Below are 25262 nucleotides of genomic sequence, written 5' to 3' on the forward strand. Positions count from 1 at the left end.
CTTCTACTTCACATGGTTTGTAGCTCTGAGCATGCTGAGAGAAAGAGAGATGGGGAACCGTGAGAGAACAGTGTTTGTTCAGCTCTCACATGCCAGCATGGCACTCATTCTTTATGTACGTTCTCTCATTCAAATCTCATAACAACCCTGTGAAGCATAGCATATTATTCCAGATCTGGCAGTTTTCAAAATTGTTGATCTTTCTTCTATGCCATACTCCTCTCTAGGGGCAAAAAGAAATAGCTCAGTGTAGTGGAAACGGTATTCTTTGAACACCTAGTTATTCTTCTAGGCATTGGAGACACAGTCATCATGAATAAAACAGACAAAATGCGGGTCCTTATAGAGCTCCCACTCTGGTGGGGAAGACAGACAATAAACCAGGTCAGTAAATTAGAAAGTATGTCAGATATTAGTAATAGCTAGGGAGAAAAAAATAATGCTGGGGAAGAGTACGAAGGGAAAAGAGAGCAGGTGGGTGGTTGGGAAGGGGGGCCCAGTAGTCTCCTTAGAAGCATATGTTGAAAGGCTACTGGTAGACCATGTGACTTTGTAAAGCAAAATCCCCTTTTTAGGGCAGCCTGGGTGGCTCAGCAGTTAAGCGCCTGCCTTCAGCTCAGGGCGAAGGATCCTGGAGATCCAGGATCGAGTCCCATGTTGGGCTCCCTGCATGGAGCCTGCTTCTCCCTCTGCCTGTGTCTCTGCCTCTCTCTCTCTCTCTCTCTCTGTCTCTCATGAATAAATAAAATAAAATAAAATCCCCTTTTAAAAAAAGAAATTCTATTTTTAGTTTAGGTATAATTAATGTATGATGTTCTATTCGCTCGAGGAGTACAAGAGAGCAATGCAGCCATCCTATACGTTCCTCAGTGCCCATCCCGTTAAGCATACTCCTAATCCGCAGCACCTGCTTCACCCACCCACCACCTCCCCTCGGAGAACCATCAAGTTCATTCTCCACAGTTAAGTCTGCTTTGTTTCTTCAACTCCACATACATGTGAAATCACAGGGTATGACAAGCCCCCTTTGTAAGCACAGGCCTTCCCGTCTTCCCAGCGTAGCCAGAGTGAGCACTGTTTCCATTCCTGGTCTCTAGAAACCAGGAATGGCTCCTTCTTGGATGACATCTCAGGAAGGCCGTCCCTGACTGCTGGAAGTTGCTTCCGTCATCCTGTACCTGCAGCCCCTGACCTCTACCCGGGTATCACGCCTGGCCTTTCATACCACTCCCAGCAACCTAGCAAGCAAACTGCACATTTGTTCCCTTGCATGTTGTCTCTGCTGCCATTTATATTCTGACTTCCGGGAGGCCCAGGACAAGGCCTTGTCCCACACCTGTCCCATGACCGGTGCTTAGCTCAGTGCCCGTCATCTAGTAGGTACCGCAGCCCTTTGGGAAATAAATGAATGAGTACGCCACTTGAAGCAATTCTCAGATCGCCTTAATTCCTCTGTACCAACTTGCCTCGCCATTACTCTTCACCAGCACATTGATCCTATAATGCAAGGGAATCCTGCTCTTCCGTGGCATTAGCACACTCTTGAGGCCTTCAGAAACTAAAAGGCGAAGAATATCAAAGCCCTTCAAAGCGAGAGGGACGTGTTTGGTCCTCACTTCTCTGTAGTCCACAAGGTTTCGATGTGGAGGAGAAGAAAGGAGGAGCGAGGTAGGCATTTGTTCTGACCTTGAGGACAGGGGAGCTGCCTGCAGACCAGCAGTTGACAGGCCACGGTTCCTCGGAGTTTCTCTCGCTGCTCATCCTGGCTGCACGCCTGGTTTCTGTCCGGTCTGGACTATTTTCCCAAGCATTCGAGGATACAGATTCGACTCTCTCAGAACTCAGAGCACACACAGACCTGCTCCTCTTTTTATTTTCATGTCTTCCGACTTGGAGTTGCTCATCTTGCTTAGCCTTCCTTTACGTCTCCTCTCAAGGTCCCTCCAGACCGCAGAGCAAACTGATCTTGAGGCCTAAGTTTTATAAATGAGGCTCTTTCACGGGAAGAGTGGTAAGGCTGAAGGTGTCCACTTTGCTTCTGCTACTGTGTGTCTCAGAAGCGAAAGCTTCCCTCCGCCGATGATAAAGCACTCACATTAATCCTTCAGTTCTGAAGATGCCCCATTTATCTATCAAAAAGTAGGGAAAGACAGCTTAGAGAAACTCATTTAGGGGGAAAAAAATCTAACAGGATAATCAAATAATGACGGAAATGCCTCTCAGCTACAAGTGGATTATTCAGCATAAAGAAGGATGAAATGCACAGGCATCGTCTATGACCTTGCCGTGGTCATTATGAGATTAGAGGTGCAAAATGCATTGCAAAGTCCCCTAAACCTAAGATGTAAATGGGTAGGCACACGGGTCTCTAGACTCCGGGGACCTTCTGGGTGCTTCACGCCCTGAGCCTCCTCCAGTCCCCCCCATAGTTGCCGAGGAGAGTCTTACTTCCAAAGCCTTGCGCAGCATGTCAGCATTTTAATGTTCTCAGCCTTTTATAAAAACTAGAACATTTCACCACCTGCCTTGGAAAAAGAAGTGTGCAGATCATATTTCAAATATTTCAATTTCATCCTTTGGCAGAGCTTGATTCCTCCTGGGGGATTAGTTGCCAGCAAGGCTGGGCTGTCAGGAGCTATCCTAAGTGCTTCTCGCTGGTCCCTGGCCAGGTAGGGTTCAAGGTCTCTAAATTCCTCAACGAGCTCTTTCCCAGAGTGGCTGCGCACCTTCATGAGAGACAAGTAGACAGCTTCCAGGCCCCGGGTGGCTCATGGGGAGTATCCTCCCGGTGGAAAGGTATCAGAGGTGAGGCCGGCCACAGTGGCAATGATCTCCCATCCATCGGCCCCATCCACACCCCTCCCCCACAAAGGTTTGCCAATCTGAGGGGCACACACATACTCTCGCCAGCATCTCCATGCTGGGAAAATGCTCCTCTTCCTGGGCCTCTGTGCACAATTCCCAGAATTTTGGGCCACGAGCTGTTTCCTCCTTACTTTCGTCCAGAAAGAAAAACGAAGGTCACCCTCTGGGTCCCTTGGCAGCCCCACACATACATTCTGACGGGCCATAGCAAAGATAATAATATTGGCAAAGTGCTTTGAAGTTCACCAAGGGGTTTCATATACTTTGCCAGGAACCCTCACAACAGCCCTGTGATAATTATTATCATCATCCACACTGGCTCCTTCCCTTTCCTTTGAATCCCTGAAGCAAACATGTGTCCAGGGCATGTGTTCTTGCCTTGCCCTCTGCCGAGAACGATCCTCCCTCCGACACCTGCATGGCTGTCTCCCTCACTTCCTTGAGGCTTCTGCTGAACGTCACCTTATCACCAATCCTTCCCTGCACGTCTCCTAAGAAACAGCCATGGCTCCAGCTTCTTTATCTGCTTCAATTTTCCTCTAGGGCACTTATCACCTTACCATGTCTGACGCCTCCACATATTTTTGGTTGTTTATTGGTCTCCTGTCACCAGGTTGGAGCAGTGGTTGGTCTGTGTGGTTCGCTGCGCCCCCCCAAGCGCTCAGAATACTGCCTGACACATAACACGTCATCGGTAAGTAACTGTGGAAGGATGAGGCCCAGGTTGTTTATTCATTTTTGGAATGAGGCCCGTTCTCCAGTGGATCAAGCCTTATTTCACAGCGGGATATCAAGAGGAAAGTGTCTGACTCAACCTACTTAGCTTACTGTCGCCGCTATGACAAATTACCACAAGCTCTGAGGCTTAAAACAACACAAACTCATTATCTTTCAGTCACGAAGATCAGGAGGCCAAACGCCGGGGCTTCCCGGGCTAACATGGAGGCATCCGCCGGGCCACGCTCCTTCCGGAGGCTGTAGGAGCGCATCCCTTGCCTTGCCCTTCCAGCTCCTGCGGACGGCCTGCCTTCCTCGCCTCATGCCCCTTCTTCCAACTTTACTTCATCTTCGAAACTTGTGGCCCAGAGCCTTGACTCTCTGACTCCGACTCTCTCGTGTGTCTTTCACCTGTAAGGATCCCGGTGATCACCCTGGGCCCACTTAGGTCATCCATGATAATCTCATGTCAAGATCCTTGACTTTATCACATCTGCAAGTCCTCTTTGCCGGGGAAGGTAACACATTCACAGCAATTAGGATGCGGGTGTCTTTGGGGGCCATTGCTCTGCCCACCACATTCAGGGTCACTCTGTTGGTATATAGCAACGCTGGGACGACGGGGTCGGTTAGGCTTTCCAAACCAGTGGCTGACTCATCACAAAGGAGGAAGAGGAAAGCCGAGATAACCTGCTCACAGCATCACTACCGATGACAGAGCTGGTCGTGGCCTGGGGACCATTCCGGCCTCTTTTCCTGCATCTCCTCCTGACTCCATCCCAGGTGCCTATCCTGGCAGATAATCCTCGATGACCACGATGCCCGGAGACTCGCTCGCTTTATCTGTTGACAAACAGGATATGAAGTTGGTCCCAATCCTCTGGGTCAGAATCGGAGACAAGGGAGTAGAATTTCTCAACCTCAGTGCTACTGATGGTTGGGGCCAGATACTTTGTTGTTGGGGATGAGAGTGAGTGATGTCCCGTGCGCCGCAGGACATTCAGCATCGGTGTCACCCCGGCCTCTCCCCAAATCTCCTCTCTCCCAGTTATGACAACCAAAATGCCTCCAGATATTCATAAATGTCCCATGGGTGGGGGAGGGAGTAAAAGCAAATCGCCTCAGTTGAGAACCACTGCCCTAGAGGGAGCAGCCCGAAATGCCGCAGCCCCAGTGCCAGGGGAGAGGGGTGCCTCACCCCTCCAGGAGTCTGGAATTATAGGTGTCTTTGTCTTCGTCTACACTTAGGCCCATCACTTATAATGCAGGATTCTGGCTGGAACACATTTGGCTGCACCGAGTATAAAGTGCTTCCCCACACTGCTGGCAAAACATAATTAACCAAATGACAATGGCTTTCACATACACATTGATTCCTGTAATTTCAAGTCTCCATTACTAGATAAATCAACAGCAGAATTATATTTATCAGCAAAAGCCTCCTCTCCTGGCAGACTTTTTGTTAAATATATTAATCCTGGAAGAATAATACTTTCCCTCAGCTTTGCAAAGCAGTCCACCCATAAAAATGTTAATAGCCACAACATCATTTTCAGTGTGCTGCTCCTCCATTAGCTCCCCCACACGGCACCGCTTGGGCTTTTCTGAAGATAAGGCGCACTGTGGTAAGAGGCTGGTCTGCGGGGGCCACGTAGCTCAAGGACTTCTGGGAGAAATCTCATGCAACCGATAATTCCTTGTCTGGACACGTACCGCTTCACGCAGGCCTCTGCAAATGTCACTATGGGCCAGAAAGGACAGCGGGGCTAATATCACTGCACCCTCAGTACTGGAGGTAACACTCCATTCGATGTGACCAAGCCATGCTACAAAAGTACATAGGAAGTGTCACAGCCCCCCAGGGTCTCACGGGCCCCTCAGGCTCTCCCTGGGCTCAACAGCATTGGGGTCACACCTTCTCAAACAAAGAAGCTGTGTTGCAAGCAAAACCTCTGGAGATCTAAGTAAAATTCAGATTTTGATTCAGTAGGTCTGGCATGGGCCCTGATTCCACATTTCTTTCTTTCTTTTTTTTTTTTTTTAAGATTTATTTATTTATTTATTTATTTATTTATTTATTTGAGAGAGAGAGAGAGAGAGAGAGAGCATGTGTGTGTGTGTGCAGGGGGCGGAGGAGAAGAGGGAGGGGGAGACAGAGAATCTCCAACAGGCTCCCGGCTGCGAGGACCCCAATAAGGGGCTCGACCCCATGGCCCTGAGATTAATGATCTGATCTGAGCCGAAATCAAGAGTCAGACACTCAACCGACTGAGCCACTCAGGTGCTCCTGATGCCACGTTTCTAACCAGCGTCCACGTGCTGGTGGCCTGCAGGCCGCACTGGGGTATCAAGTGCTGGACAACCTGCTCTTAAGCCCCTTGCCCCGCAGACTGCTGAAACAGGCCTCATTCCAGGAGGAGCACAGCCCTGGATGGAAGCCATGGTAACTAGTTCTACTTCACACACAAAGAGAAGTTTGCTGCCTCGGTTACTCTGGATTCCAAACCCAGTGGGAGAGATAATTTCCCGACTTATTTCTGTACCACGATAATTGCACAGTAGCTCTTGCCATTTATTAGCACGCACATCTGGCAGCTCTCTTGCCTGCAGGCCAGCGGGCTCCACACTCCAGAGTCCTGCAGAGCCCGGGCGAGCATCCAGTTGCTGACACAGCAGCCGGAGGGTGCTCGGGGACTGCAGAGTGACTGTGCACGGTGTCCAGGGGCCTCAGCCCGGCTCTGCCTGAGCAACAGGAGGGGACCGATCTGGGGGAAAGCGGAGTCTGCAGATCAGAGGCTGGCCTCTGCCCAGGCCGTCACTCCTCCAGCTGCGGGCAGATTTGAATAATTGGGGCTGCGAAGCAAAGGCAGATGCCTCCGCTGGCCTGTCGAGTGAGGCCCGCTCGTTTCCACTCCGGCGGCGCATTAGCTCATCAGAGGAAGCCCTGGCTACTTGATAATGCAGCTGCTGTTCACAAACACGCAGCAGCCTCGGCCAGAGAGGAGGGGAGGGATGGGGGGCCCGGGATCCCCTGGGTATGGCCTGGCGGGTGCATTTCTGCTTGGATCCTCACCCTCGTCCGCACCACTGCATCAGCCTTGCCCTTTGACCTTGGCCAAGTCACCTTTCTCTCCCCTGCCTCATATTTTCTCTCATCAGACAAGTGGGCATAAGAAAAGCTCCTCCTCAGAAAGGTCCCGGGCAGCGCAGTGTCACACATGAGGCATTGAGCCAGGGGTGCGACAACCCAAGACGTCGTCCGGGACCTCACCACTTGCCCATGTTTTATTTGGGACAAATCAGTGACACTGGTAATGACTTAGTTTCCTCACCTATGTAGAGGTTAAGATCCCAATGATTATCTCATGCATTTCTAATGGAGAACAAATAAAAATGTGACTGTTGTCCCCTGCGCAACGTGCAGACTCCATCACGGATGCTGAAGGCCACAGGCACACTAGCTGCGTAGAACTGGAGCTCTCTCCGCTACCGTCCTGGGGGTTCACTTACCTAGTAAATTCAAGGGTACTGTAGGACGATCATTACGGAAAACAGGAAATATTCCGTGCCTGGCCATGCTAAGAAAATAAGATACTGAGGAACATGTTTAATTTTATTTATTTATTTATTTATTTATTTATTTATTTATTTAGAACGTGTTTTAGATCAAAGTTCCATTATTCCAACAAGTAGTTGAAATGATGCCAAAAAATGCAAGATAACGGAGCTCAGCCTCACCTCCCTCACATGAAAGCAATCTACCTGTGTTCTTCCCGGTGAGCTAACGGCGCTCCAAGGAAACCCACGGCCAGGAACGGCCGCCTCCTTGCAGCCTGCTCCGTGCGCTCCAGCACCTTCAGCTCTGCCTCGTGTCAGGCCAACTTCCGAGAGTGTGACCCTGCCCTGCAGACCTGCTTTTTACCCTTCGCCGAAATAGGAGGCCTTATTAACATCTATGCAGCCCATCCAGCTGTGGCACTGCTGGCTGAGCCCAAATTGGAAAAACTGCAAAACAGCAGGCAAAAAAGAGGAAATCAATTTTACATGGCTCTTTTGGGTTAATAAAACCAATAATTTTATCAGAAGCAAGTTCTTATTCCAGCCAGGTTAGAGATAGATAGATGGTCGGTCAACCTAGCCTGGTGGAAAGAGGCTATTACTGTAAGAGACAGTCGTTCATCTAACACACATTCCTTGAGCATCCACCACGTGCTGTGCCACGCGTGGCAACTGGAGAACAGAACTGGGAAAAGGAGGTATTTTAAATCCTCGATTCATTACTTGCTTGGTCTTTACTGAGATAGGCATTAGGCAGAGTTCTGCTCCCAAGGGACCTTCTGAAGCAGGTAGGTGCAAGACATGTCACCAAGGAGTGAAAAATGCAGAGAGTGTCTGGGCCAAACCAACAAAGTCGGTAGAGGACTGAATGGCATTGACTCAAGCATTTTGAAAGACCTAGAGCGATACCGTGACTATGTGTAACTCCCGGCGTGCATTAGAATCACACGTGAAGCCTCCTAAACATACCTATGCTATCGTGCCCCACCTAGGCTCCAAAAAGCCTAACATCTCAAAGCCGAGGGTCCCAGTACCAGAAGCAGCAGCGTTCCCTGAGGATACGTTCCAAAACGCAAACTCTCAAAACTGACCTTAGAGCAACTGAATCTGAGACCCTGGGCCTGGGGCACAGCAAGGTGCTTTACCTAATCCTTCAGGTGAATGCTAAAATTTGAAAATGGCTTCTCTAAATTATACTCTACAAAGCCTAAGATGTGCTGATAGAAGAAATCGGTCTGTCATTGGATTATTGCAAACCCTGTGGTTCCCACAAGAGCAAAATATAAAGGGAGAAGTCTCAGGGGAGAATAATTCACATAATCATGGAGACAGAATCATATTCCTTGGAGGTCAGACTAAAGATATATATATAGTTAGATAGCAAGTTTAGAAAATCATAAGTGGTACAGACCAAATAAGCACGGATTTGGTTGGCCAATGCCAGAATAGTATAAAGCGATAAAAACCAAGAGAAACTCCAAAGAAGAGATCTTCAGAATAAGTAAAAGCAAGACTCCCGTGTCCAGTGTATAATAAACACATGTAATTCTACCAAGTGAAATCATCTTTGAAGGTAAGAGATAATCTCTTATTAAATTTATTCATCAAGAGTCAGTAATGCTTGGGGCACCTGGGTGGCTCAGTGGATGAGTGTCTGCCTCTGGCTCAGGACATGATCCCGGGGTCCCAGGATTGAGTCCCTCATTGGGCTCCCCACAGGGAGCCTGCTTCTCCCTCTGCCTGTGTCTCTGCCCCTCTCTCTGGGTCTCATGAATAAATAAACAACATCTTTAATTTAAAAAATAATTCTTAAAGTTACAGGTTTAGATTTTAGATCAGATTACTGGGTTTCTTCCATTTAGTAGCTCTATGATCTTGGACAAATTAATGAACTTCCCTGTGTCCCAGGATTCTTATCTATAAAATGGGGAAACACTACCCACCACATAGTATTGCTGGCAAATAACGAATGTGTTGATATAGTAAAATGCCAGCAAGCACTCGATAAATGCTAGGTACCCTAATCATCCTCATATCTTCTCTGGATGTCCTATCGCATCTGGCCCATCATTCAAGTACTGGTTGATTTAAATTGCCAGATCTTTTAAAAGTCTTAGGATTTTTACCACATATTTATAGACAAGGAGCAAAACGAAACATAGATAAACAAGGACAGAGAGGATTCACTGGGGATTGAGGCAGAAGATAATTGTTTCATTGACTTAGATTAATAAAAAAAATTGTACTGAAGGTTGAGATAAATTGATGGATATCAACTCCATAATTGGAAATTATGAAAACTTAATGATATTTAAACTGAATTATACAGATGAAAATAGACTCTTAAGAGCAGAAAGGATCCTGCCAAGTACCTATTTCCAAAACAACATAAGACTATATATTTGACAGCATCCCTGTGAGTCTTGGGATGAATACTTCCAGTCATGAGACCCCATTATTTGACAAGACAGCAGCACCTTCCAACTTTGAAGTTTTGATGTCCAGAAAGTTATTACTTATATTGAGCTCAAATCTGCCTTCATACTTTCCAGTCGCTGATCTTCCTTCCTGTGATTTTTATAAAATACAAATCTTGCTGAGCATTTCCACCCATTGAATATGCTGTGTCTGAGGAGAATCACATCTCTGGATAAAATCAATCTGTTTTTCTGTTCGGGTTGAAATAAATACTACACTGAAATTCACACATTATGAAATATTTTTGGATGTGCTTCTCTCTGAGTGGAGGCCCTAATACCGGCGGGGAAGAAAACGAAAGGGACTCAAGATATAAAGAGGATCCTACCTCTAAGTGGCATACGGTTATAGAACAGACGTCAGCTCTGCACACAAGTACTGGTAATAAACGCTTATAGAGGCTCTGATAGAAATATGTTGAGGCTACACAAGGAAGACAAGCATACCATGAGAGAGGAGGCTATCAGAAAAGGTCTGGAAGCTGCGTAGCTCACCAGGTAAACGAGGGGAGGGGCAGGCACTTGAAAATTCAGAAAGCTATGAAATATACTGTGTATTTTGGGAGTCAACGTGATTCAGCATGGCCAAAGCATGAGCACCATGAGGAGGGTGCAGAGAGAGATAAACCCTGAGGTGGGCAGCTGTCAGAGTCTGTAGACCCAGCGGTCTTAAGGACTCAACATGGATTCACAAGGCAGGCTCTAACCTCGAAACCACCTTATATCCGGTACCTCAAGGAATGCCGTGAGCCCTGAAACACTTAGCAGAGCCTACACATGGCGAAAGTCTGGCTCATCATGGCCTTGTTTCTTTCCAAGAATTGGTATCGACTCTGTTCTATAGAAGGCAACTCAGCGCCCAGTGAAGTTAAGTACCTTATCTCAATCTGAATACTGTGGGGACCAACATGGGAAAATCAGCCTTACAATTTGCCGAGTACCAACTTTCCCAAATGTTCTTTTGGTCTCCTTCAGGCATTAGGAAGCAAGAAAAAGAGAAATGACTGGATAAAGAAGTGCGCCACACCTCACGGCTTCAGTGAAGAGGAATTGATGGGATACAGACTCCAGTTGCTGGCAGATTAGTGATGAGTACCCCCCACACCCCACAGAACATTCTGGTGGGTTCTGCTCCCACAAGACATCTGAACCAAATCCCTTGTTTTCCTTCTGGGGAACTACATTGTTATTAAATCGAGGAAGCTCCATTAAAAACACCGAGTTGGTGGAAGGTACTCTTTCCACACTAAAGTGCCACCACAGAATTAACTCCAGGTGAGGAAAATTGTGAGTACAGGGAAATTTATAACACTAATGACTTTAACAAATCTGAGCTGATTAACAGGACACCATGAACTGAAATCCTTGTGTTCCGATCAATCTTCCAGGAAACTTCACGAAAGCACATTTGTGGGAGAAAAATCCATGAGATATTCTAGGCAGGCTTCTTCCTAAAAAAGAGGGGACTAATTGGAAAAGACACAGTACACAGACGAGTAGGGTGATTATTAGCTAGTAATTCTTAAGTTACCGCTCTTTTTGGTAAAACAAATTATCTACATGTGCATTTGTATTTGTCCCCCTATAAAAGGAATCTCTGACACTTCTTCAAACAAAGGCCCCCCGAGACACATACTCATCGGTGCAAAGCCTGCCCTAATCAGTTGGGGCTAGTGGGGAATTGAGGTGATGGGACATTTTCATGCTAAAGACAGTTACTAGTGTGGGAGCCTGCAAGCAACTGGTGAAACAACTGGTGAGAGGAGGAATTGATAGCAATCTATCCAGCATTTAAATACATAAGTTGCAGAACAATAGGAGATGACTGTTATGAACAAGAAGTAATACAAATGAAGGAGGCATGTGGTGGGGGGGGGGGGGGACAAAGGTTCTATTCAATCATCACTTAGCTGAAAGATTAAAGAAGCCTTTGGATGGTTGCACATCCACTGAGTGACTGCAGGGAGGAACACATCTGAATATAGCCCTCTGGCATTTGTTTGCCCAATTAATTTCCATTAAAGGAGGAGCCTGGGTGGCTCCATGGTTTAGTTCAGGTCATGATCCCAGGGTCCTGGGATCGAGTCCCATATGACGCTCCCTGCGGGGAGCCTGCTTCTCCTTCTGCCTGTGTCTCTGCCTCTCTCTGTGTGTCTCTCATGAATAAATAAATAAAATCCTTTAAAAAATAATAATTTTCCATTAAAGATAGAAGAAGCTTCTCCTCATAAGCCATAGAAAACATCCACTCCTCTCTCACTACTCACTAACCAGCAACCCTTCTCTACAACAAGTATGTGGTTGTTCATCTCCCCCGCACTGGTCGGGTGAAACCACTACAAATCTGATGACAACTTTTGATGACCATCTTAGCAGGGTCTTCTTCTGAAGGAATGGCCAAGAGCCTCACATCTTCATCCTCATGGCTATGCTAGGTATCGTCTACTAGTGCTCAGTATCTATGTTTACCTTCTTCTGTGCTCTTCCCCTACCCTGCAGAGAGAAGCCTGAATAAAGAACAGCTACATTTCCCAGACTTCTGGATCACTACAGTCCTTGATGGCATTTATATTCCGTCTATGGAATGCACTCCTGCAAGAATGGAAATTCAGAGGGGATGGACAATCTTTCTTTGGGGGCTGACATGTGGTCTCTGACAATTGTGAGTTTCCACAGCATTCTCGCTGACAAGACACCACATTTGTGATGTGGAGAGACTGTGATGCTCCTAGAAACTTCCTGCAGTTATCTGCTCTTGAGTATCTGTCCCCTGGAGTAGTCATCTGCAAAGAGTGGGATGATAATGACATAGGGTTGCTTTGAAGACTCAGGATCCGGCAAGGAGGTGTTAGGTCTTATTTCTGCGTCATATAACCACCCAGAAGAATGCCTGGTGAAAAGAGGGGGCTCTGTAGGGTTAGCTAGGATGATGACAGTAATTTGAGACCAAAAGGATGTAACTAGTGAAGGAAGAGATTTAACGTCAGAAGGCAGAGGCCAGCCATGTGGCATCCTAACAAAGTACTTAACTTCTCTGGGCTTCATTTGCTTAATGTTTCTAACTCAAACAGAGACTACGTCACATACACAAGACTATTTACTAAATGGGATAACATGTTCATAAACTTCGTAAGGCAAGAAGAATGATACATGTGTTTATCAATACTACTTACAACAGAAAGTGCTGAGGGGGTTCATAGGCAGGAGCTGTGACCTCTAAGGGGAATCAGGCAAATCGGCCCTGGAGGAAACAGCCTTTGGACAGGGCTTTGAGGGATGGGTAGATTTTCCACATACAGAGATGGCAGTTAGAGGCCTTCCCGTTTGAACTAAGGCACAAAGGTGAGAACTCGAAGGACCAATATAGAATATGCTATTCTTCCCCTAACATCTTTTTCTAGTGGTTATGCCACATAAGCTTTGAGAAACAGTTAAGCAAAGGAATCCTAAGTGAAATCTCCTAATTGGCTTTCTGCATACTTAGCATCACTTCCAGAAAAAAAAAAAAAATAGTTATGGGGGCAGGTTGCACTGAAAAGAGAAAGTTCATGGGCATGATTATGTAGCCACCAGAATTTAGGACGCATTCTTCTGAGTTAAAAGCAAAAGAGAAAAAAGAAAGCTTCCTACTAGCAGGAAAATGTCAAGGTGGCTCAGGTGGTGAATATTCTTCTATTGCCATGATTCCTGTGTTTTTGTCAGCATAAGAATTTGTAACGCGGGCACACCACTCGCTGAAGAGATGAATGACCTCATGTTAGGTGACTCCATTCCCAACCCCTAAGTGGTGATAACAACAACAGGCCGAGAGTGGCTTCCTTAATGAAAAGGAGAATTATAATGATCATGCTGGTTTCAAGAAATAAATAAGCACATTGACCACAGACCCATGCACTTAATAAATAAATAAATAAATAAATAAACAAACAAACAAACAAACAAACAATTCTGGAGATGATGAGGACATCTGGAATCAGCTCATATTCATGCTCCCACGGATATCAAAAACAAATCTGCCTCTTTGAAGTAGATGTCCAAGAAAGAAACACAAGGGCTATCTGGCATATAGCTCAGCACCTGAAACTGTGCCTCATTTTCATCCTTAGTGGATTTCTGACAAACTACACCAATTTCCACCTAATTTTAAATCAAGAGAAGATATTACCGTAGACCATGAGCTCTTTAATTTGGGAACGTCAACATTTTCGCTCTGAAAGTCTGTCCCGAACACATCCTGTCTGAAAGCTCCTGTTACTGCAACAACACAGGGTTAAAAGGCTCCGTGCAGCCAGGGATGAAACATGGTTATCAACCATACTGCTTTTGAAACGGGGCTTAAATAACTTACAAAACAGCACGGTGTCATTTGAAAAATGTAAGGAAAGAAGCATGAGGTCGACTCATCAGCAAGATAGCGAAGACGGTGGTGTTGTGGTTTGTGACGCCTACCAGGACAATAAAAAGTCAGGAGAGGCTTCACTTGTCTACAAGATCATCAACTTACACTAGCTCACAGCAGTCAGTAAAAATCTCCACTCCCATCCTCAGCATCCAAACAACAAAAGCAAGCAAGATCAAGTCGTATATGAGAGAGGCAGGCAGTTGAACCCTGAACAAAGGAAGCAGGGGGCCAGCGTGGAGAATAACACGTCAACACCTTGGATGCTCTTCATCATATGACTAACCCTAGCGCTCTGGAGTCCACATTTCAAGACTCAGCCCTGCCACCATGAGCAAGCGTGACTTGGAACAAGTCACATAACCTTGCTTAGTCTCAATTTCCTCATCTACAACACAGGAGAATAATTTAACAGAATTCACATTGTCGGATATTTTTAAATGCATTGATTCCTTAAAAGCCTTACATACTGTTATACTGAATTTTATATGTTAACTTACTGAGCCCTGATGGCTAGGTGCTTGGTGAAACATTATTCTGGATGTGTCTGTGAAGTTGGTTTTTTGACGAGATTAACATTTAAGCTGGATTTTTGAGTAAAGCAGATTATCTTCCATAATGTGGGTGGGCCTTATCCAATCAGTTGAAGGTACTAGAACAAAGGTTTACCTCCTCCAAATGAAAAGGAATTCTCTCAGCAGACTGTCTTTAGACTTAAACTGCAACTCAAGACTGCTACCCCATCATATTTCGGACTCACCAGGCCTCCACAAACATGTGAGCCAATTCCTTAAAACAAATCTCTCTCTCTCTCCCTCCCTCTCTCTCTCTACACACACACACACACACACACACACACTTCCCGTTGGTTCTGTTTCCCTGAAGAATTCATACTAATGCATACACTATGAAAAAAAAAAAAAGAAATTAATTGGTAAAGGTGTTTCAAAACAAGAAAGTACCATCTTGATAAGTTTCAAGAGAAAAATCGTAGTCATTTCAATAGATGCCCAAAAAGTCATTTGGCAAAATTCAACACATTAGATAGGATTTTAGAAAGATAATTTTAGAAGCAATTGGAGTCTTCCTTAATATAGCAAAGACAATCAAGTCAGGTCAATTTGATACTGAGTGATCAAACAGTAGAAGCACTCTTTTTAAAAATCTCTTTAGGAGCTACTATTTACCATTGGTTGGTAAACTCTAGTTCATGCAATAAAATATTGAAAAGAAGTGAGAAAAAGATCATTTAAAAACACTGAGATTGCACATGGAAACAATCCAAGGGAAACTTCTAAAACTTGACTGGGACTTATAGGAGAGAGTTCAGTACAACAAACAAATGCAAGACAAATATATAATGGGCTTCCCAAAACAAAGGGAAAAAGGATTTATAGAATAATGTAGTGATAAATGGTTAGCAGTGTAAAAAATATACACAAACTTTTATGTATAGCACAATCATAACTACATAACTGTGTCTGCATTTCGAGAAAGACTAAATAGAAAACTAAGGCATAAGAAGATATTTAAATGAAACTACTTCTGTCTCAAGGATTTTGGGAGAAACAACAAAGACCAGAAAACAATATACGATAGGTGCACAGTCCTTCTACATACTGAAACGAGGGGGATATTACCTATACAGAACATTTTGCAGTTATTACAGTGCTTCAGGAGCATTTATCTTACCTCTGGCATATATAAGAAATGTGGAAGAGGCATTTTTTGAGGAAGAAAAATCCTCATCCTCAAGTTAACATCTTTTCTGCAGCAGAGATGTGATTACTCTATACAAATGTTAGCTCTTATTGTAAGAGGCAGTATGTGTGGTGGCGAAGAACAGAGGCTCTGGAGCCAGGATACAAATCCCAGCAACTCCACTTCCAGACAATGGAAAACCTTCGACAAGTTACTTATCCTCTCAGAGCCTCTGTTTCCTCATTTGCAAAATGGGATGAGAATAATACCTAATTATTAGAATTACGAGGTTTAAATAAATCAGTACGTGTAAAGCACTTTGAATGGTGTCTGGCACAGAGCAAGCACTGTACGTGTCGGTTTATTACCATCATCATTATTATTACTACTGTTATGTGATGGTTGACATCTCCTAGGGATGTGCTTTTGGAAACATCGTCTTGTGAGCTTTGGGAAAGATATATGTGTCCTCAATCCAATAAACATTATTGAGCCTGATTAGAAAGTTATTGGCAAGGGGAGCCTGTGGCTCAGTCGGTGTGTCCGACTCTTATTTCTGCTCAGGTCATGATCTTAGGGTGTGACATGGAGCCTGGCACTCAGTGCAGAGTTGGCTTGAGATTCTTTCCCACTCCCCCTCCCTCCCAGTTTGCATACACTCTCTCCCCCCTCTAAAATAAATGATAAAATCTTTAAAAAAATGAAAAAAAAATAAATTTATTGGCAAAATACAATACCATACAGAACTACCAAGAAATAATTTACTTGTATCTTTCTAGGAATTGTACAAATCATTTGCATTGCCAAAAAAAAAAAAAAAAACAGGTTGTATTAACAACAGAGGAAATTGCTTAAGTGCATGAAGACAACTACCAGGAATTTAAAAGCTCTGATTGGTTTCCAATGTGTTCTTGGAGGAATCTTGGAAGAATCTGAATTTTGTAAGATTTTTGAGGACTACAGGAATTACCTCTGGAACAGTCACTTTTTTCCAACAGTACTTATTGTATTCAGCATAGAAAATTAAGACAATGCCGTGTTCACAATTCGTTTGAATTATACTAATCCCTTGCTGTGGAGCTGGACTCATATAGATTTCAAATTATTTTGAAGAACCTTTTCTGTTCTTCTTCATCTCAGTTAATAGCGATTCCAAACTTCCAGATACACAGATCTAAAATCTAATGCCATTTTAAAAAATAAACTTATTTTAGAAGAGTATTAGAGTCACATAAAAATTGAGAAGACAATACAGAGAGTTCCCAAATACCCCATATCCAGTTTGCCCTCTTATCATGATCTGACACTAGGATACATTTATTATACTCAATGAACCAATATTGATGTTATTATTAACTAAGATCCACGCTTTATTGAGATCTCCTTAGTTTTGACCTAATATCCTTATTCTGTTCCAAGAATGCAACCAGGATACCATATTACAGTTAGTAGTCATGTCTCCTTAGGAGCCTCTTGGCTTTGGCAGCTTCTCAAAACTTCCCTTGTTTTTGAGGGAATGGTGCTCAACTTATATTTGTCTGGGGCTTTTCTCATGAGTACACAGGAGTTATGGGTTTGGGAGAAGAAGAACATAGAAGCAAAATGTCATTTCATGGCATCACACCAAGGGTATATACTACCAACATGATTTATCACTATTGATGTTGACCTTGTTCACTTGGCTGAGGTAGTATTTGCCAGGTTTCTTACTATAAAATTACTATTTTTTCCTCTTTCTATATTGTACTTTTTGGTAGGAAGTCACTATAAGCAACCCACACGTAAGGAGTGTGAGAAGACTCACTTTTAAGATACTCCAAGCAAGTATTTATTTAGCTATTTTAAATTCTATTTTTTGTCGATGATGGAAACAGCTCTGAAATGTTTCAGATAGATATTGCTTTAAAAGTAAAGTGCTTAATTCTAGTAATTTTTTAAAATAATAAGTACACTACTCATTCAATTTAGAAAAACTGGAAAGCATGTTTAAGAGAAAGTTCACCTAAAATACCATCTAGACAAAGACCACTATGCTTAATATCTCCAAACCTTTCTAGGTCTACATTTCAAGAGGTGAAACCATCCTCCACATATACTATTCCATCTCGCTTATCACCACCTAACATTATGAATAATTGCTCTGTACTTTTCAACAAAAAAAGTGTTTCTATCTTTACAGTTCCAGAGCCTACCATGGGGCACAGCATGCCGTGCATTCAGCAAGTGTGAGCCAATGACCTTTCTGACCAAACTGACGAACCCTCATGAAACCATTTAATGAAATCTGCTGGCCAGTGCAATCTCGGTCTCTGCCTTTTCCCTCACAGGACAACTAAAGTCACTGGCACAGAATCACCAATTTGGGTGATTATTAATTAAATCAGTAAAACAGCATATAGTCTGTAAGGACTAAAAGAAATAATGGCACGTGAAGTGCTTAAGTACACAGGTCTACGATCCCTTCTCCCAAATGCCTTGAACCAGGTGTATTTTGGAATTAATTCTTCCATTGAGGAGGATGAGAGAACAGACACACAGGATACGATGAAACACCACAACTAAGTACAGGGAAACACACGGTAATCAACAGTGATATCTTCTACAGCAAAGCATGCAAATAATCACAATAAACAGACTGCTTCCTTGGGTATTGTCATTTTTAATGGTGCATTTGAAGACTCCCTTGTGTCTGAGTTGTGGGAACACCCTCCAGAGGAGTTGTAGTCTCTTTAGCCCCAGTTTATCGCTAGCTGGGCACCAAATTTGGGGTTGATTTCTCATCTTGAAGGTTTCCTAGAAATGCAAGTAGTAAAATTCAAACTGTAAGACCACCAGGGTAGAGGTCTAGCATTTTGAATTTCCAGAGATAAGTTTTTGTTATCCAAAGACCGAAGATAAAAGTAAGCCTCCTTATCTGCCCTCTGTGCCAGTTTTTAGGTTTTTTCCCCTAGCCTCTTCTCTCACTAGGGGAGAGCTTGTAAAAGCCCAGCTTTAGGGCCCTGTGGGGAATGGGGAATAGGGAGGGGTAGGTTCTTATTGTCTAATAAAACCCCAGGAAACCACACCGTCACCATTCATGCTTACTTCTTTCCATTCCTTCTCACTTCCGGGTGTCTAAAGATTTCCCTGCTTCCTGGCAAGGTCAGCTGGGCATTAAATAAGGTGTCTTATTTTATCCACCAGAACCTGGTGTTACAGCAAGAGACCTGTTGGGTTCTCTTAGACAGATATTGCCAGAACTCTTAATTTAATTTTCTTTTATATCAATCATCTGTTTATTAGATACTTCAAATTTTTCCTTTAAGCCAGATTGCTTAATGAACCAGATACACCATCTCCCTGTAGGAGACTATTTGATATAGGGGCTATAGAATTACTTTAGAAATGAAAATTCTTTAATAAATATTTTTCTTTTGTAAGTAAGCCTTTATAAGCCTACTCTGGAAAATCATTAGGCTAGAGAAATCGCGACTTGATGCCATCTACTTAGTGAAAAATGATCTTCCAGACATTCAGTACAATTGTTAATGTGATCTCACTCGTATGTGGGATTTAAAAAATAAAACAGAGGATTGAAAGGGAAGAGAGGGAAAAATAAAAGAAGACACAGTCAGAGGAGGAAGACAAACCATAAGAGACTCTTGATTATAGGAAAAAAACTGAAGGTCTTTGGAGGGGAGTGGGGCAGGGGAACGGGGGATGGAGTAACTGGATGGACATTAAGGAGTGCACGTGATGTAATGAGCACTGGGTATTATATAAGGCTGATGAACCATGGAACTCTACGTCTGCAACCAATAATAGATTATATGTTAATTCATCGAATTTAAATAAAAAAATAAATATTTTTTTTTTAAATGAAATTACTTGAACGTTCTCTACTCTTAACAGCAGTGGAATAAACCTGTGGTGCTGAATGTCAGTGCCCTTTAGGTGGTATTGTTCCAGGACACTTGTAACTGGGTCTTTCTCATTCTCTTTCTTGGTGAATCCCAATTTTAGTTTTTCTGGAAAGTGAGGTTTCTTGCTGATCCCTAGCACATGATCTGGAACTGAACAAGCACGTACTAAATATTTGGGGATTGACTAATATTCATGGTTAATACTAACTGCCACTTGATAAATGGTTTTGTGCTAGTCATTCTGTTGACTATTAGCTGGAACTTGAGGAAAGGTGAACCCAAGCTCGTATCATCGGGGCCCTAGTACGGTCATCTTTTTCAACTCTCAAATCAAGGGGCTCATGCGTGGGTGCTCTGTTTTGTCTTTCCTTGCTTGTCACAAATAAATTTCAATTTCTGAGAGGCCCCTTTCAAGTGTGTTAACATGGCAGCTGGCAAATGGGCATTTATCTACCTAAGGTTCTGTGATGAATAAAATTCCCTGTATCTTCCTAGGGAACCAATTACTACATTGAAAACTATGATAATAATGGATCTTTCATCAATAACAAATGTGATTTGTAAAGTGAAAATCAATCTATTTTGACTGATGATGCCTCATAGCAATAGGGAAGATTTCATCTGAATAATTATAATAAAACTATATGATTTATCAGTTGAGTAAGACTAGAAAGTCAGTAAGTAATCAGTCTTGTCTGGCCATTTTTCAGGCTGATGACCTTGGGACATTGTGACCTTCGCTTTACTCCCTCAAAAGAACAAGCTAGGTTCTTAAATATATATCCCTGAGCAAGAAGATACACAGTGTGCATCTCTGTGGACACTTGATCTGACCAATGGATGGACAGACATGTCTCCTCGTGCACATCCTCCCAGCAGGTATGGAGTATGGATTTGGAGAAATAGCTCCTCTCATTCTGCAGGCAGCCCCTTGTTTAAAGATGAGTTTCAAAATGTTTGGTTGTTGTTCTTACAAAACACCTACAACATATAATGTATGTATCAGCTAAGACCCTGGTTGCAAGTGACCAAAACATAGTTCAAAGTAGCACATGTAAAAAGGAGGGATTTATTAGCTTATGTGCCCAAACCACAGAGGAAGGCAGACTGGCTTCAGGAATGGCTGGTCTCAGCACCAGAGCATTTGTTCAGGCCCTCGCTTTAGCTCTGCAACTGACTCCTGCTTCTCTCAGGGCCTTGGTCTTGTTCTTTCCACTGCCACCCAGAGAATCACATCTCAATGGCTCTATGACCACCCAGAGAATCACATCTCAATGGCTCTATGACCAAAGAAAAGAGCATAGCATTACCCAGAAAACAATAAAATCTGGGAAGAATTCTAAACAGTTTCTCTTGAGCCATGTGTCCATCTTTTGACCAAGCACTTGATTGGCCAATCACTGGCCTGAATTTTCTGCTCACCCTTGTCATCAGAAAGGAGGGACTATTTCTGTAATAAGGAGGTGGCAGAGAGGAGACAAGCATAAGAGACACCACATACACCTAACTGGCTAATCATATATTTTAATGATTTTATTATGTAATATAGTATACATGCATATATAGTATGTGCATATTTAAGAAAATATAAACTGTCCTGTGAGCATGGGAGCAATTTCAATTTCATGAAATTGCATCCATGAAAGTATACATATGTATGTATGTATTTCCTACATGTTTATATATATTGGTTCATGAATGTGTATTTATGTATATATTACTGTTTTGCTAAGTATACACATGGTTGTTCCCTTTTCAGGGATCCCATTCACATCCTACATCACCATTACTCAATGAATGCACAGTTTACCTTCTATTCCCAAGAGTAAGTTGCATTCCAGGCAGGTTGGCCTACTTATTGCCCCCACAGGTGTCTGATTTCCTTCTCTGCAAAGTCGGAGGATCATGCAGGCCTATAGCAGTGCCTGTGGGGTCCCCGGGGCACGGGACGCCATGTCTATGTGGGGGGTACACAGAGAGAAGCATTATTAGACGTGACCCCACATGTAGTTTTCGGGACAGTAGGACCAAAGTAAGAGCACTCCAAGACTTGGGGTAACCAGCCAAACAAAATGAGGAGGCAAGAGATTAGCAACAAGGCTGACAGAACCAGAAAGAGATAAGAAATGGATCAAGGGAGTGGGAGGCACTGGCGGTGACCAGCATGGCCAGCAGAAATCCACCTTGACTTTTGGTGGCACTTGGCCTCTTGGGAGTGTTAAGACTGGAAACAAAATGGGCAGTGTCTATTCAGAACTTTGGCTCCTGCTCTTTTCCCCAACTAACTTTCTCTCCTCTCTCCATCCCATCCAAATCCTTCTCCTACACACGTCTCACCTCTCCCACAAAAGCTTCCTGGAGTTATTCCAGCCCGCAGCTCTGTCTGGCCCGCCTCATGCAGTCCTGGAGCATAGACAGCCTGGAGATGCAGTCACTGCTTGGGAGTTGCTATCTCACGATCCCACTGAGAAACATATCACCTCCTCTCCACTCAATAAATATATGCCCTCGTACTTAGGGAAAAGATAAATTATCTTAAAAATGATGCATCCAATATGCACATGCCAAATAAGTAATCTTTACGATATGTTAATTTAGTTGTTTCCTTTTCTATAACAATTTAATAGTTGAAATTTCTTTTGCTTTACGATTACACTAATGCGAATATTCAGAATTTAATTAACAATTAAATTGATCAGATTTAAACTTCTGGAACATTCATTTGCATATAATTGCTCTCAATATACTTATGTAAAGCCCAAAGCCTATATTCCCAAATATAGAAAACCTATTCATGTCAGTTTTAGTTACATGTGTACATTTATTTGAATTTGTGGAGTGTGTGCTTTTATTGCCAAGAAAGTCAGCTCTGTTCCTTAATTGTTGCTATAACCACAATTCAGGAAATTCTATTGCAACATCAATATGTTATGCACATCTTTAATTAGGCTAGTACGGCCTGTCTGTCACAGCAACTGATCCTAAGTATTCTTATTTAGTCTACTTGAGGCTTTAAAATGTTCTCATTTTTAAAAGAGGCATATTTCGGCCTCATTAAATTGTTAAGCAAATCAATATGCAGCCCTACAACTTGATTGCTATGTTCCAGAAATCCTGTGTCTCTTCACTTAGCACATCTTTAGGTACCAGCTGAAAGGGCACTCCTCCACAAACACCAGAAATCTTCTGCGGCTCTAGCATGTTATATTCTTTTATCAGATGTGAGGGAGACACCTGTCACCCCCACTGATCCCCAGGAAGATCTGGCTGGGCATCCTATTGATCGCCAGAGCCTGATTCTCTTATCTAAGTAGTTAATGCAAATAAGTTGCAGGTTCCTTGCTCTGAGCAGTGTCTTCACACCAGGTCACCCAACAAAAAAGACAACACAGTGACTAATTCCATGGTCTAGAAAGCAAACAGAATCTAGCCTGCAGTTCATTTCCTTCCCTTTCCTCAAAATCGGCCATGATTTCAAACAGGGAGAGACAATGGCTATCTGAACCAAGCCCTACAGTACTTAGCCTTTTACACCTTCCCATCTGGCACAATTCCTTAATTTTAAAACAAATCATTAACATTTGCATTAAGGAGAAAGCAGTGTTCATGGGTTACTGCCAAGCATTGGTAGGGTTTTTTTTTTTTTTTTTTGAAACACATTGGGTGTCATGTGCTTTTTACCATGTCCAAGGTCAAATGAGAATACAGTAACTCTGCCATAATGCTATAGGTGGGCTCCCCCAGATACAGTCCTAGTAAAATGGAGAGTTGCATTATGAACACAGTAAAGACATTGGCGGGCAAATCTGAGCAGCCAGGGGATCAGGAATTAAAGCGGGGTGGAGTGCAGGGGGAGTACAAGGCCAACTGAAAAACTTAAACCTCCCTAGGTCCACACTTCAGTTTGGTACTACCTTATGGTTGATGTCAGATCAAACAGAAGTACTGATGAGGAATTCCTGGTTCTGAGGCCAGCAGGGACTTTCAGGACTTCAGCACTTACCCAGTTCATGGATACTCATTTTACTTCCCCGCCTCCCAAGACTGCTCCTTCCCCAAAGATAAGGACTTTAGCCTATACTGGTTAAGAAAGAGAAGGGCCACAGGGCAAAGAATGGGAGCCAACCACCAATTATTTTATTTTTAGAATGTCCATGCGTTGGTGGGAAGGGTATTTTAATTCTTTCAATTTAAATCCTCTAGAATAAGTCTCCATAGTTTTCAAAACATAGTCCTTTTTATGGGTCTGAACCAGGGGGGAAAAAAATACTCCCACAATCTAAAATATAAGCAAGTCCACCTGTTTAATCTTTCTTGTATTCCTTGTACTTTTACTTTGGGCACTTCCCTTGAGAATAGGTCATTCAAGAACAGGGTGATTGATAAAATCAAGCCAAGCTTGAACAGAGTATAATTTACCATCTGTGAGGCCTTCAAGACAGACTGCCGTAGATTCATAAGACTGCCTATACTTCCACTTGAGCCGAGCCAAAGGGACCAGAGCTCATCTCATTTTTAACAGGAACCAGAGAATCAGATTTTGCTCCCAAGCAACCCAGCTCTCCCCAAAGTCCACTATATCTTCAACCTAATTCTGGCCCCCCCCCACCCCCACTTTGTTTTAGACGGTAGTGAAGAGAGATCCTCTCTGGTAAACAGTTTTGCTCATCAAACCTTTATTCAGTGGCGGCAACGTCTGGTCCAGCTAAAGCATCAGGCAATAAAGCCATCATCGGCAATGATCACGTTTGCAGATGTTCTAGGTCTGTCTGGAAATCATTGCTGGCATGCCTGCATGCTCAAAAAATTCCTGGAAGTCTGGCGGTTTCTAGGAAGCTTGTGCTTTCTTCTGAGAAACTTGAGAAAACCTCAAGGACCAAGATATTAAAATAAACACATCAGCTTGGTGACCACTTGACTCAGCTAAGCCATGGCTATTGACTCTTCTCCTGATTAAATTGGAGAGAATAGGAACATAGGAGTGTGTGGCCATCCTTGAAGCAAGGTTTGAGGGTCACTCTTGAAGCTGTTTGCCTCATAACATCAAGTCTACCACCTATCATGTAAGCTACATTACTTTGGTTCTTGAAGATTTTTTTCTTCCCTTATTTAATGCAAGCCTTATTTAAATGCAACCGTCTCTGGCAAGGATTACATCTGAGGCCAATTATCTGGTGAGGGCCAGCGCACAGAGCATTTGGGAGCAAGAGAGAAGCGCAGACATGGGGGTGAGAATGGGGTGGAACTCTTGAGAAGGAAAGATGAAATCAATGAAAAGGGAGGTAAAGAGCCACCAAATTTTGCCTTCCTCTCAATTTATCCTAAAACTGTTTGAGGAAAATCCATCCTTCTCTTTGGATATTATTATATTGTTTTTCAACTTCCATGCAAAATTTCCCGCTCATCACCTGCACTCATGTTACAATATGGAAACTCTCGGTCATGCAGAGACTAGAGGAATAAATTACCTGTATATCTGTTAAGTCTTTGCATCTGGTAAAATTGCCTATTTCAAATATTTCTAGTTTGTTTTAGGTTGCTTAATGCCCCGCTGCCTCTTTTTAATTACTTCCTGCTGTTAAATTAGGTGAAATGCTTTGTAATGATTCCTGGTCAGTAAATACCCTACCTGGGCTCAGGATA

General features: G+C 43.3%; 1 protein-coding gene across 9 annotated transcripts in view; it reads right to left on the reverse strand.

Annotated features, from left to right (window-relative positions):
- ST6GALNAC3 (ST6 N-acetylgalactosaminide alpha-2,6-sialyltransferase 3) overlaps positions 1-25262 on the reverse strand; it is a 518301-nt gene that overhangs the window by 258580 nt on the left and 234459 nt on the right. Inside the window, exon 1 of one of the 9 annotated variants that reach the window (XM_072754854.1) lies at positions 21430-21571. The exons of the other annotated variants lie outside the window; for them this stretch is intronic. The gene's annotated coding sequence lies outside the window, so the exon portion shown is untranslated. Of the gene's footprint in view, positions 1-21429; positions 21572-25262 lie in introns of those variants that run through there. 9 annotated transcript variants of the gene reach the window in all.

The sequence above is a fragment of the Vulpes vulpes genome, chromosome 3, assembly GCF_048418805.1.
Source record: "Vulpes vulpes isolate BD-2025 chromosome 3, VulVul3, whole genome shotgun sequence".
Classification (NCBI taxonomy): domain Eukaryota; kingdom Metazoa; phylum Chordata; class Mammalia; order Carnivora; family Canidae; genus Vulpes; species Vulpes vulpes.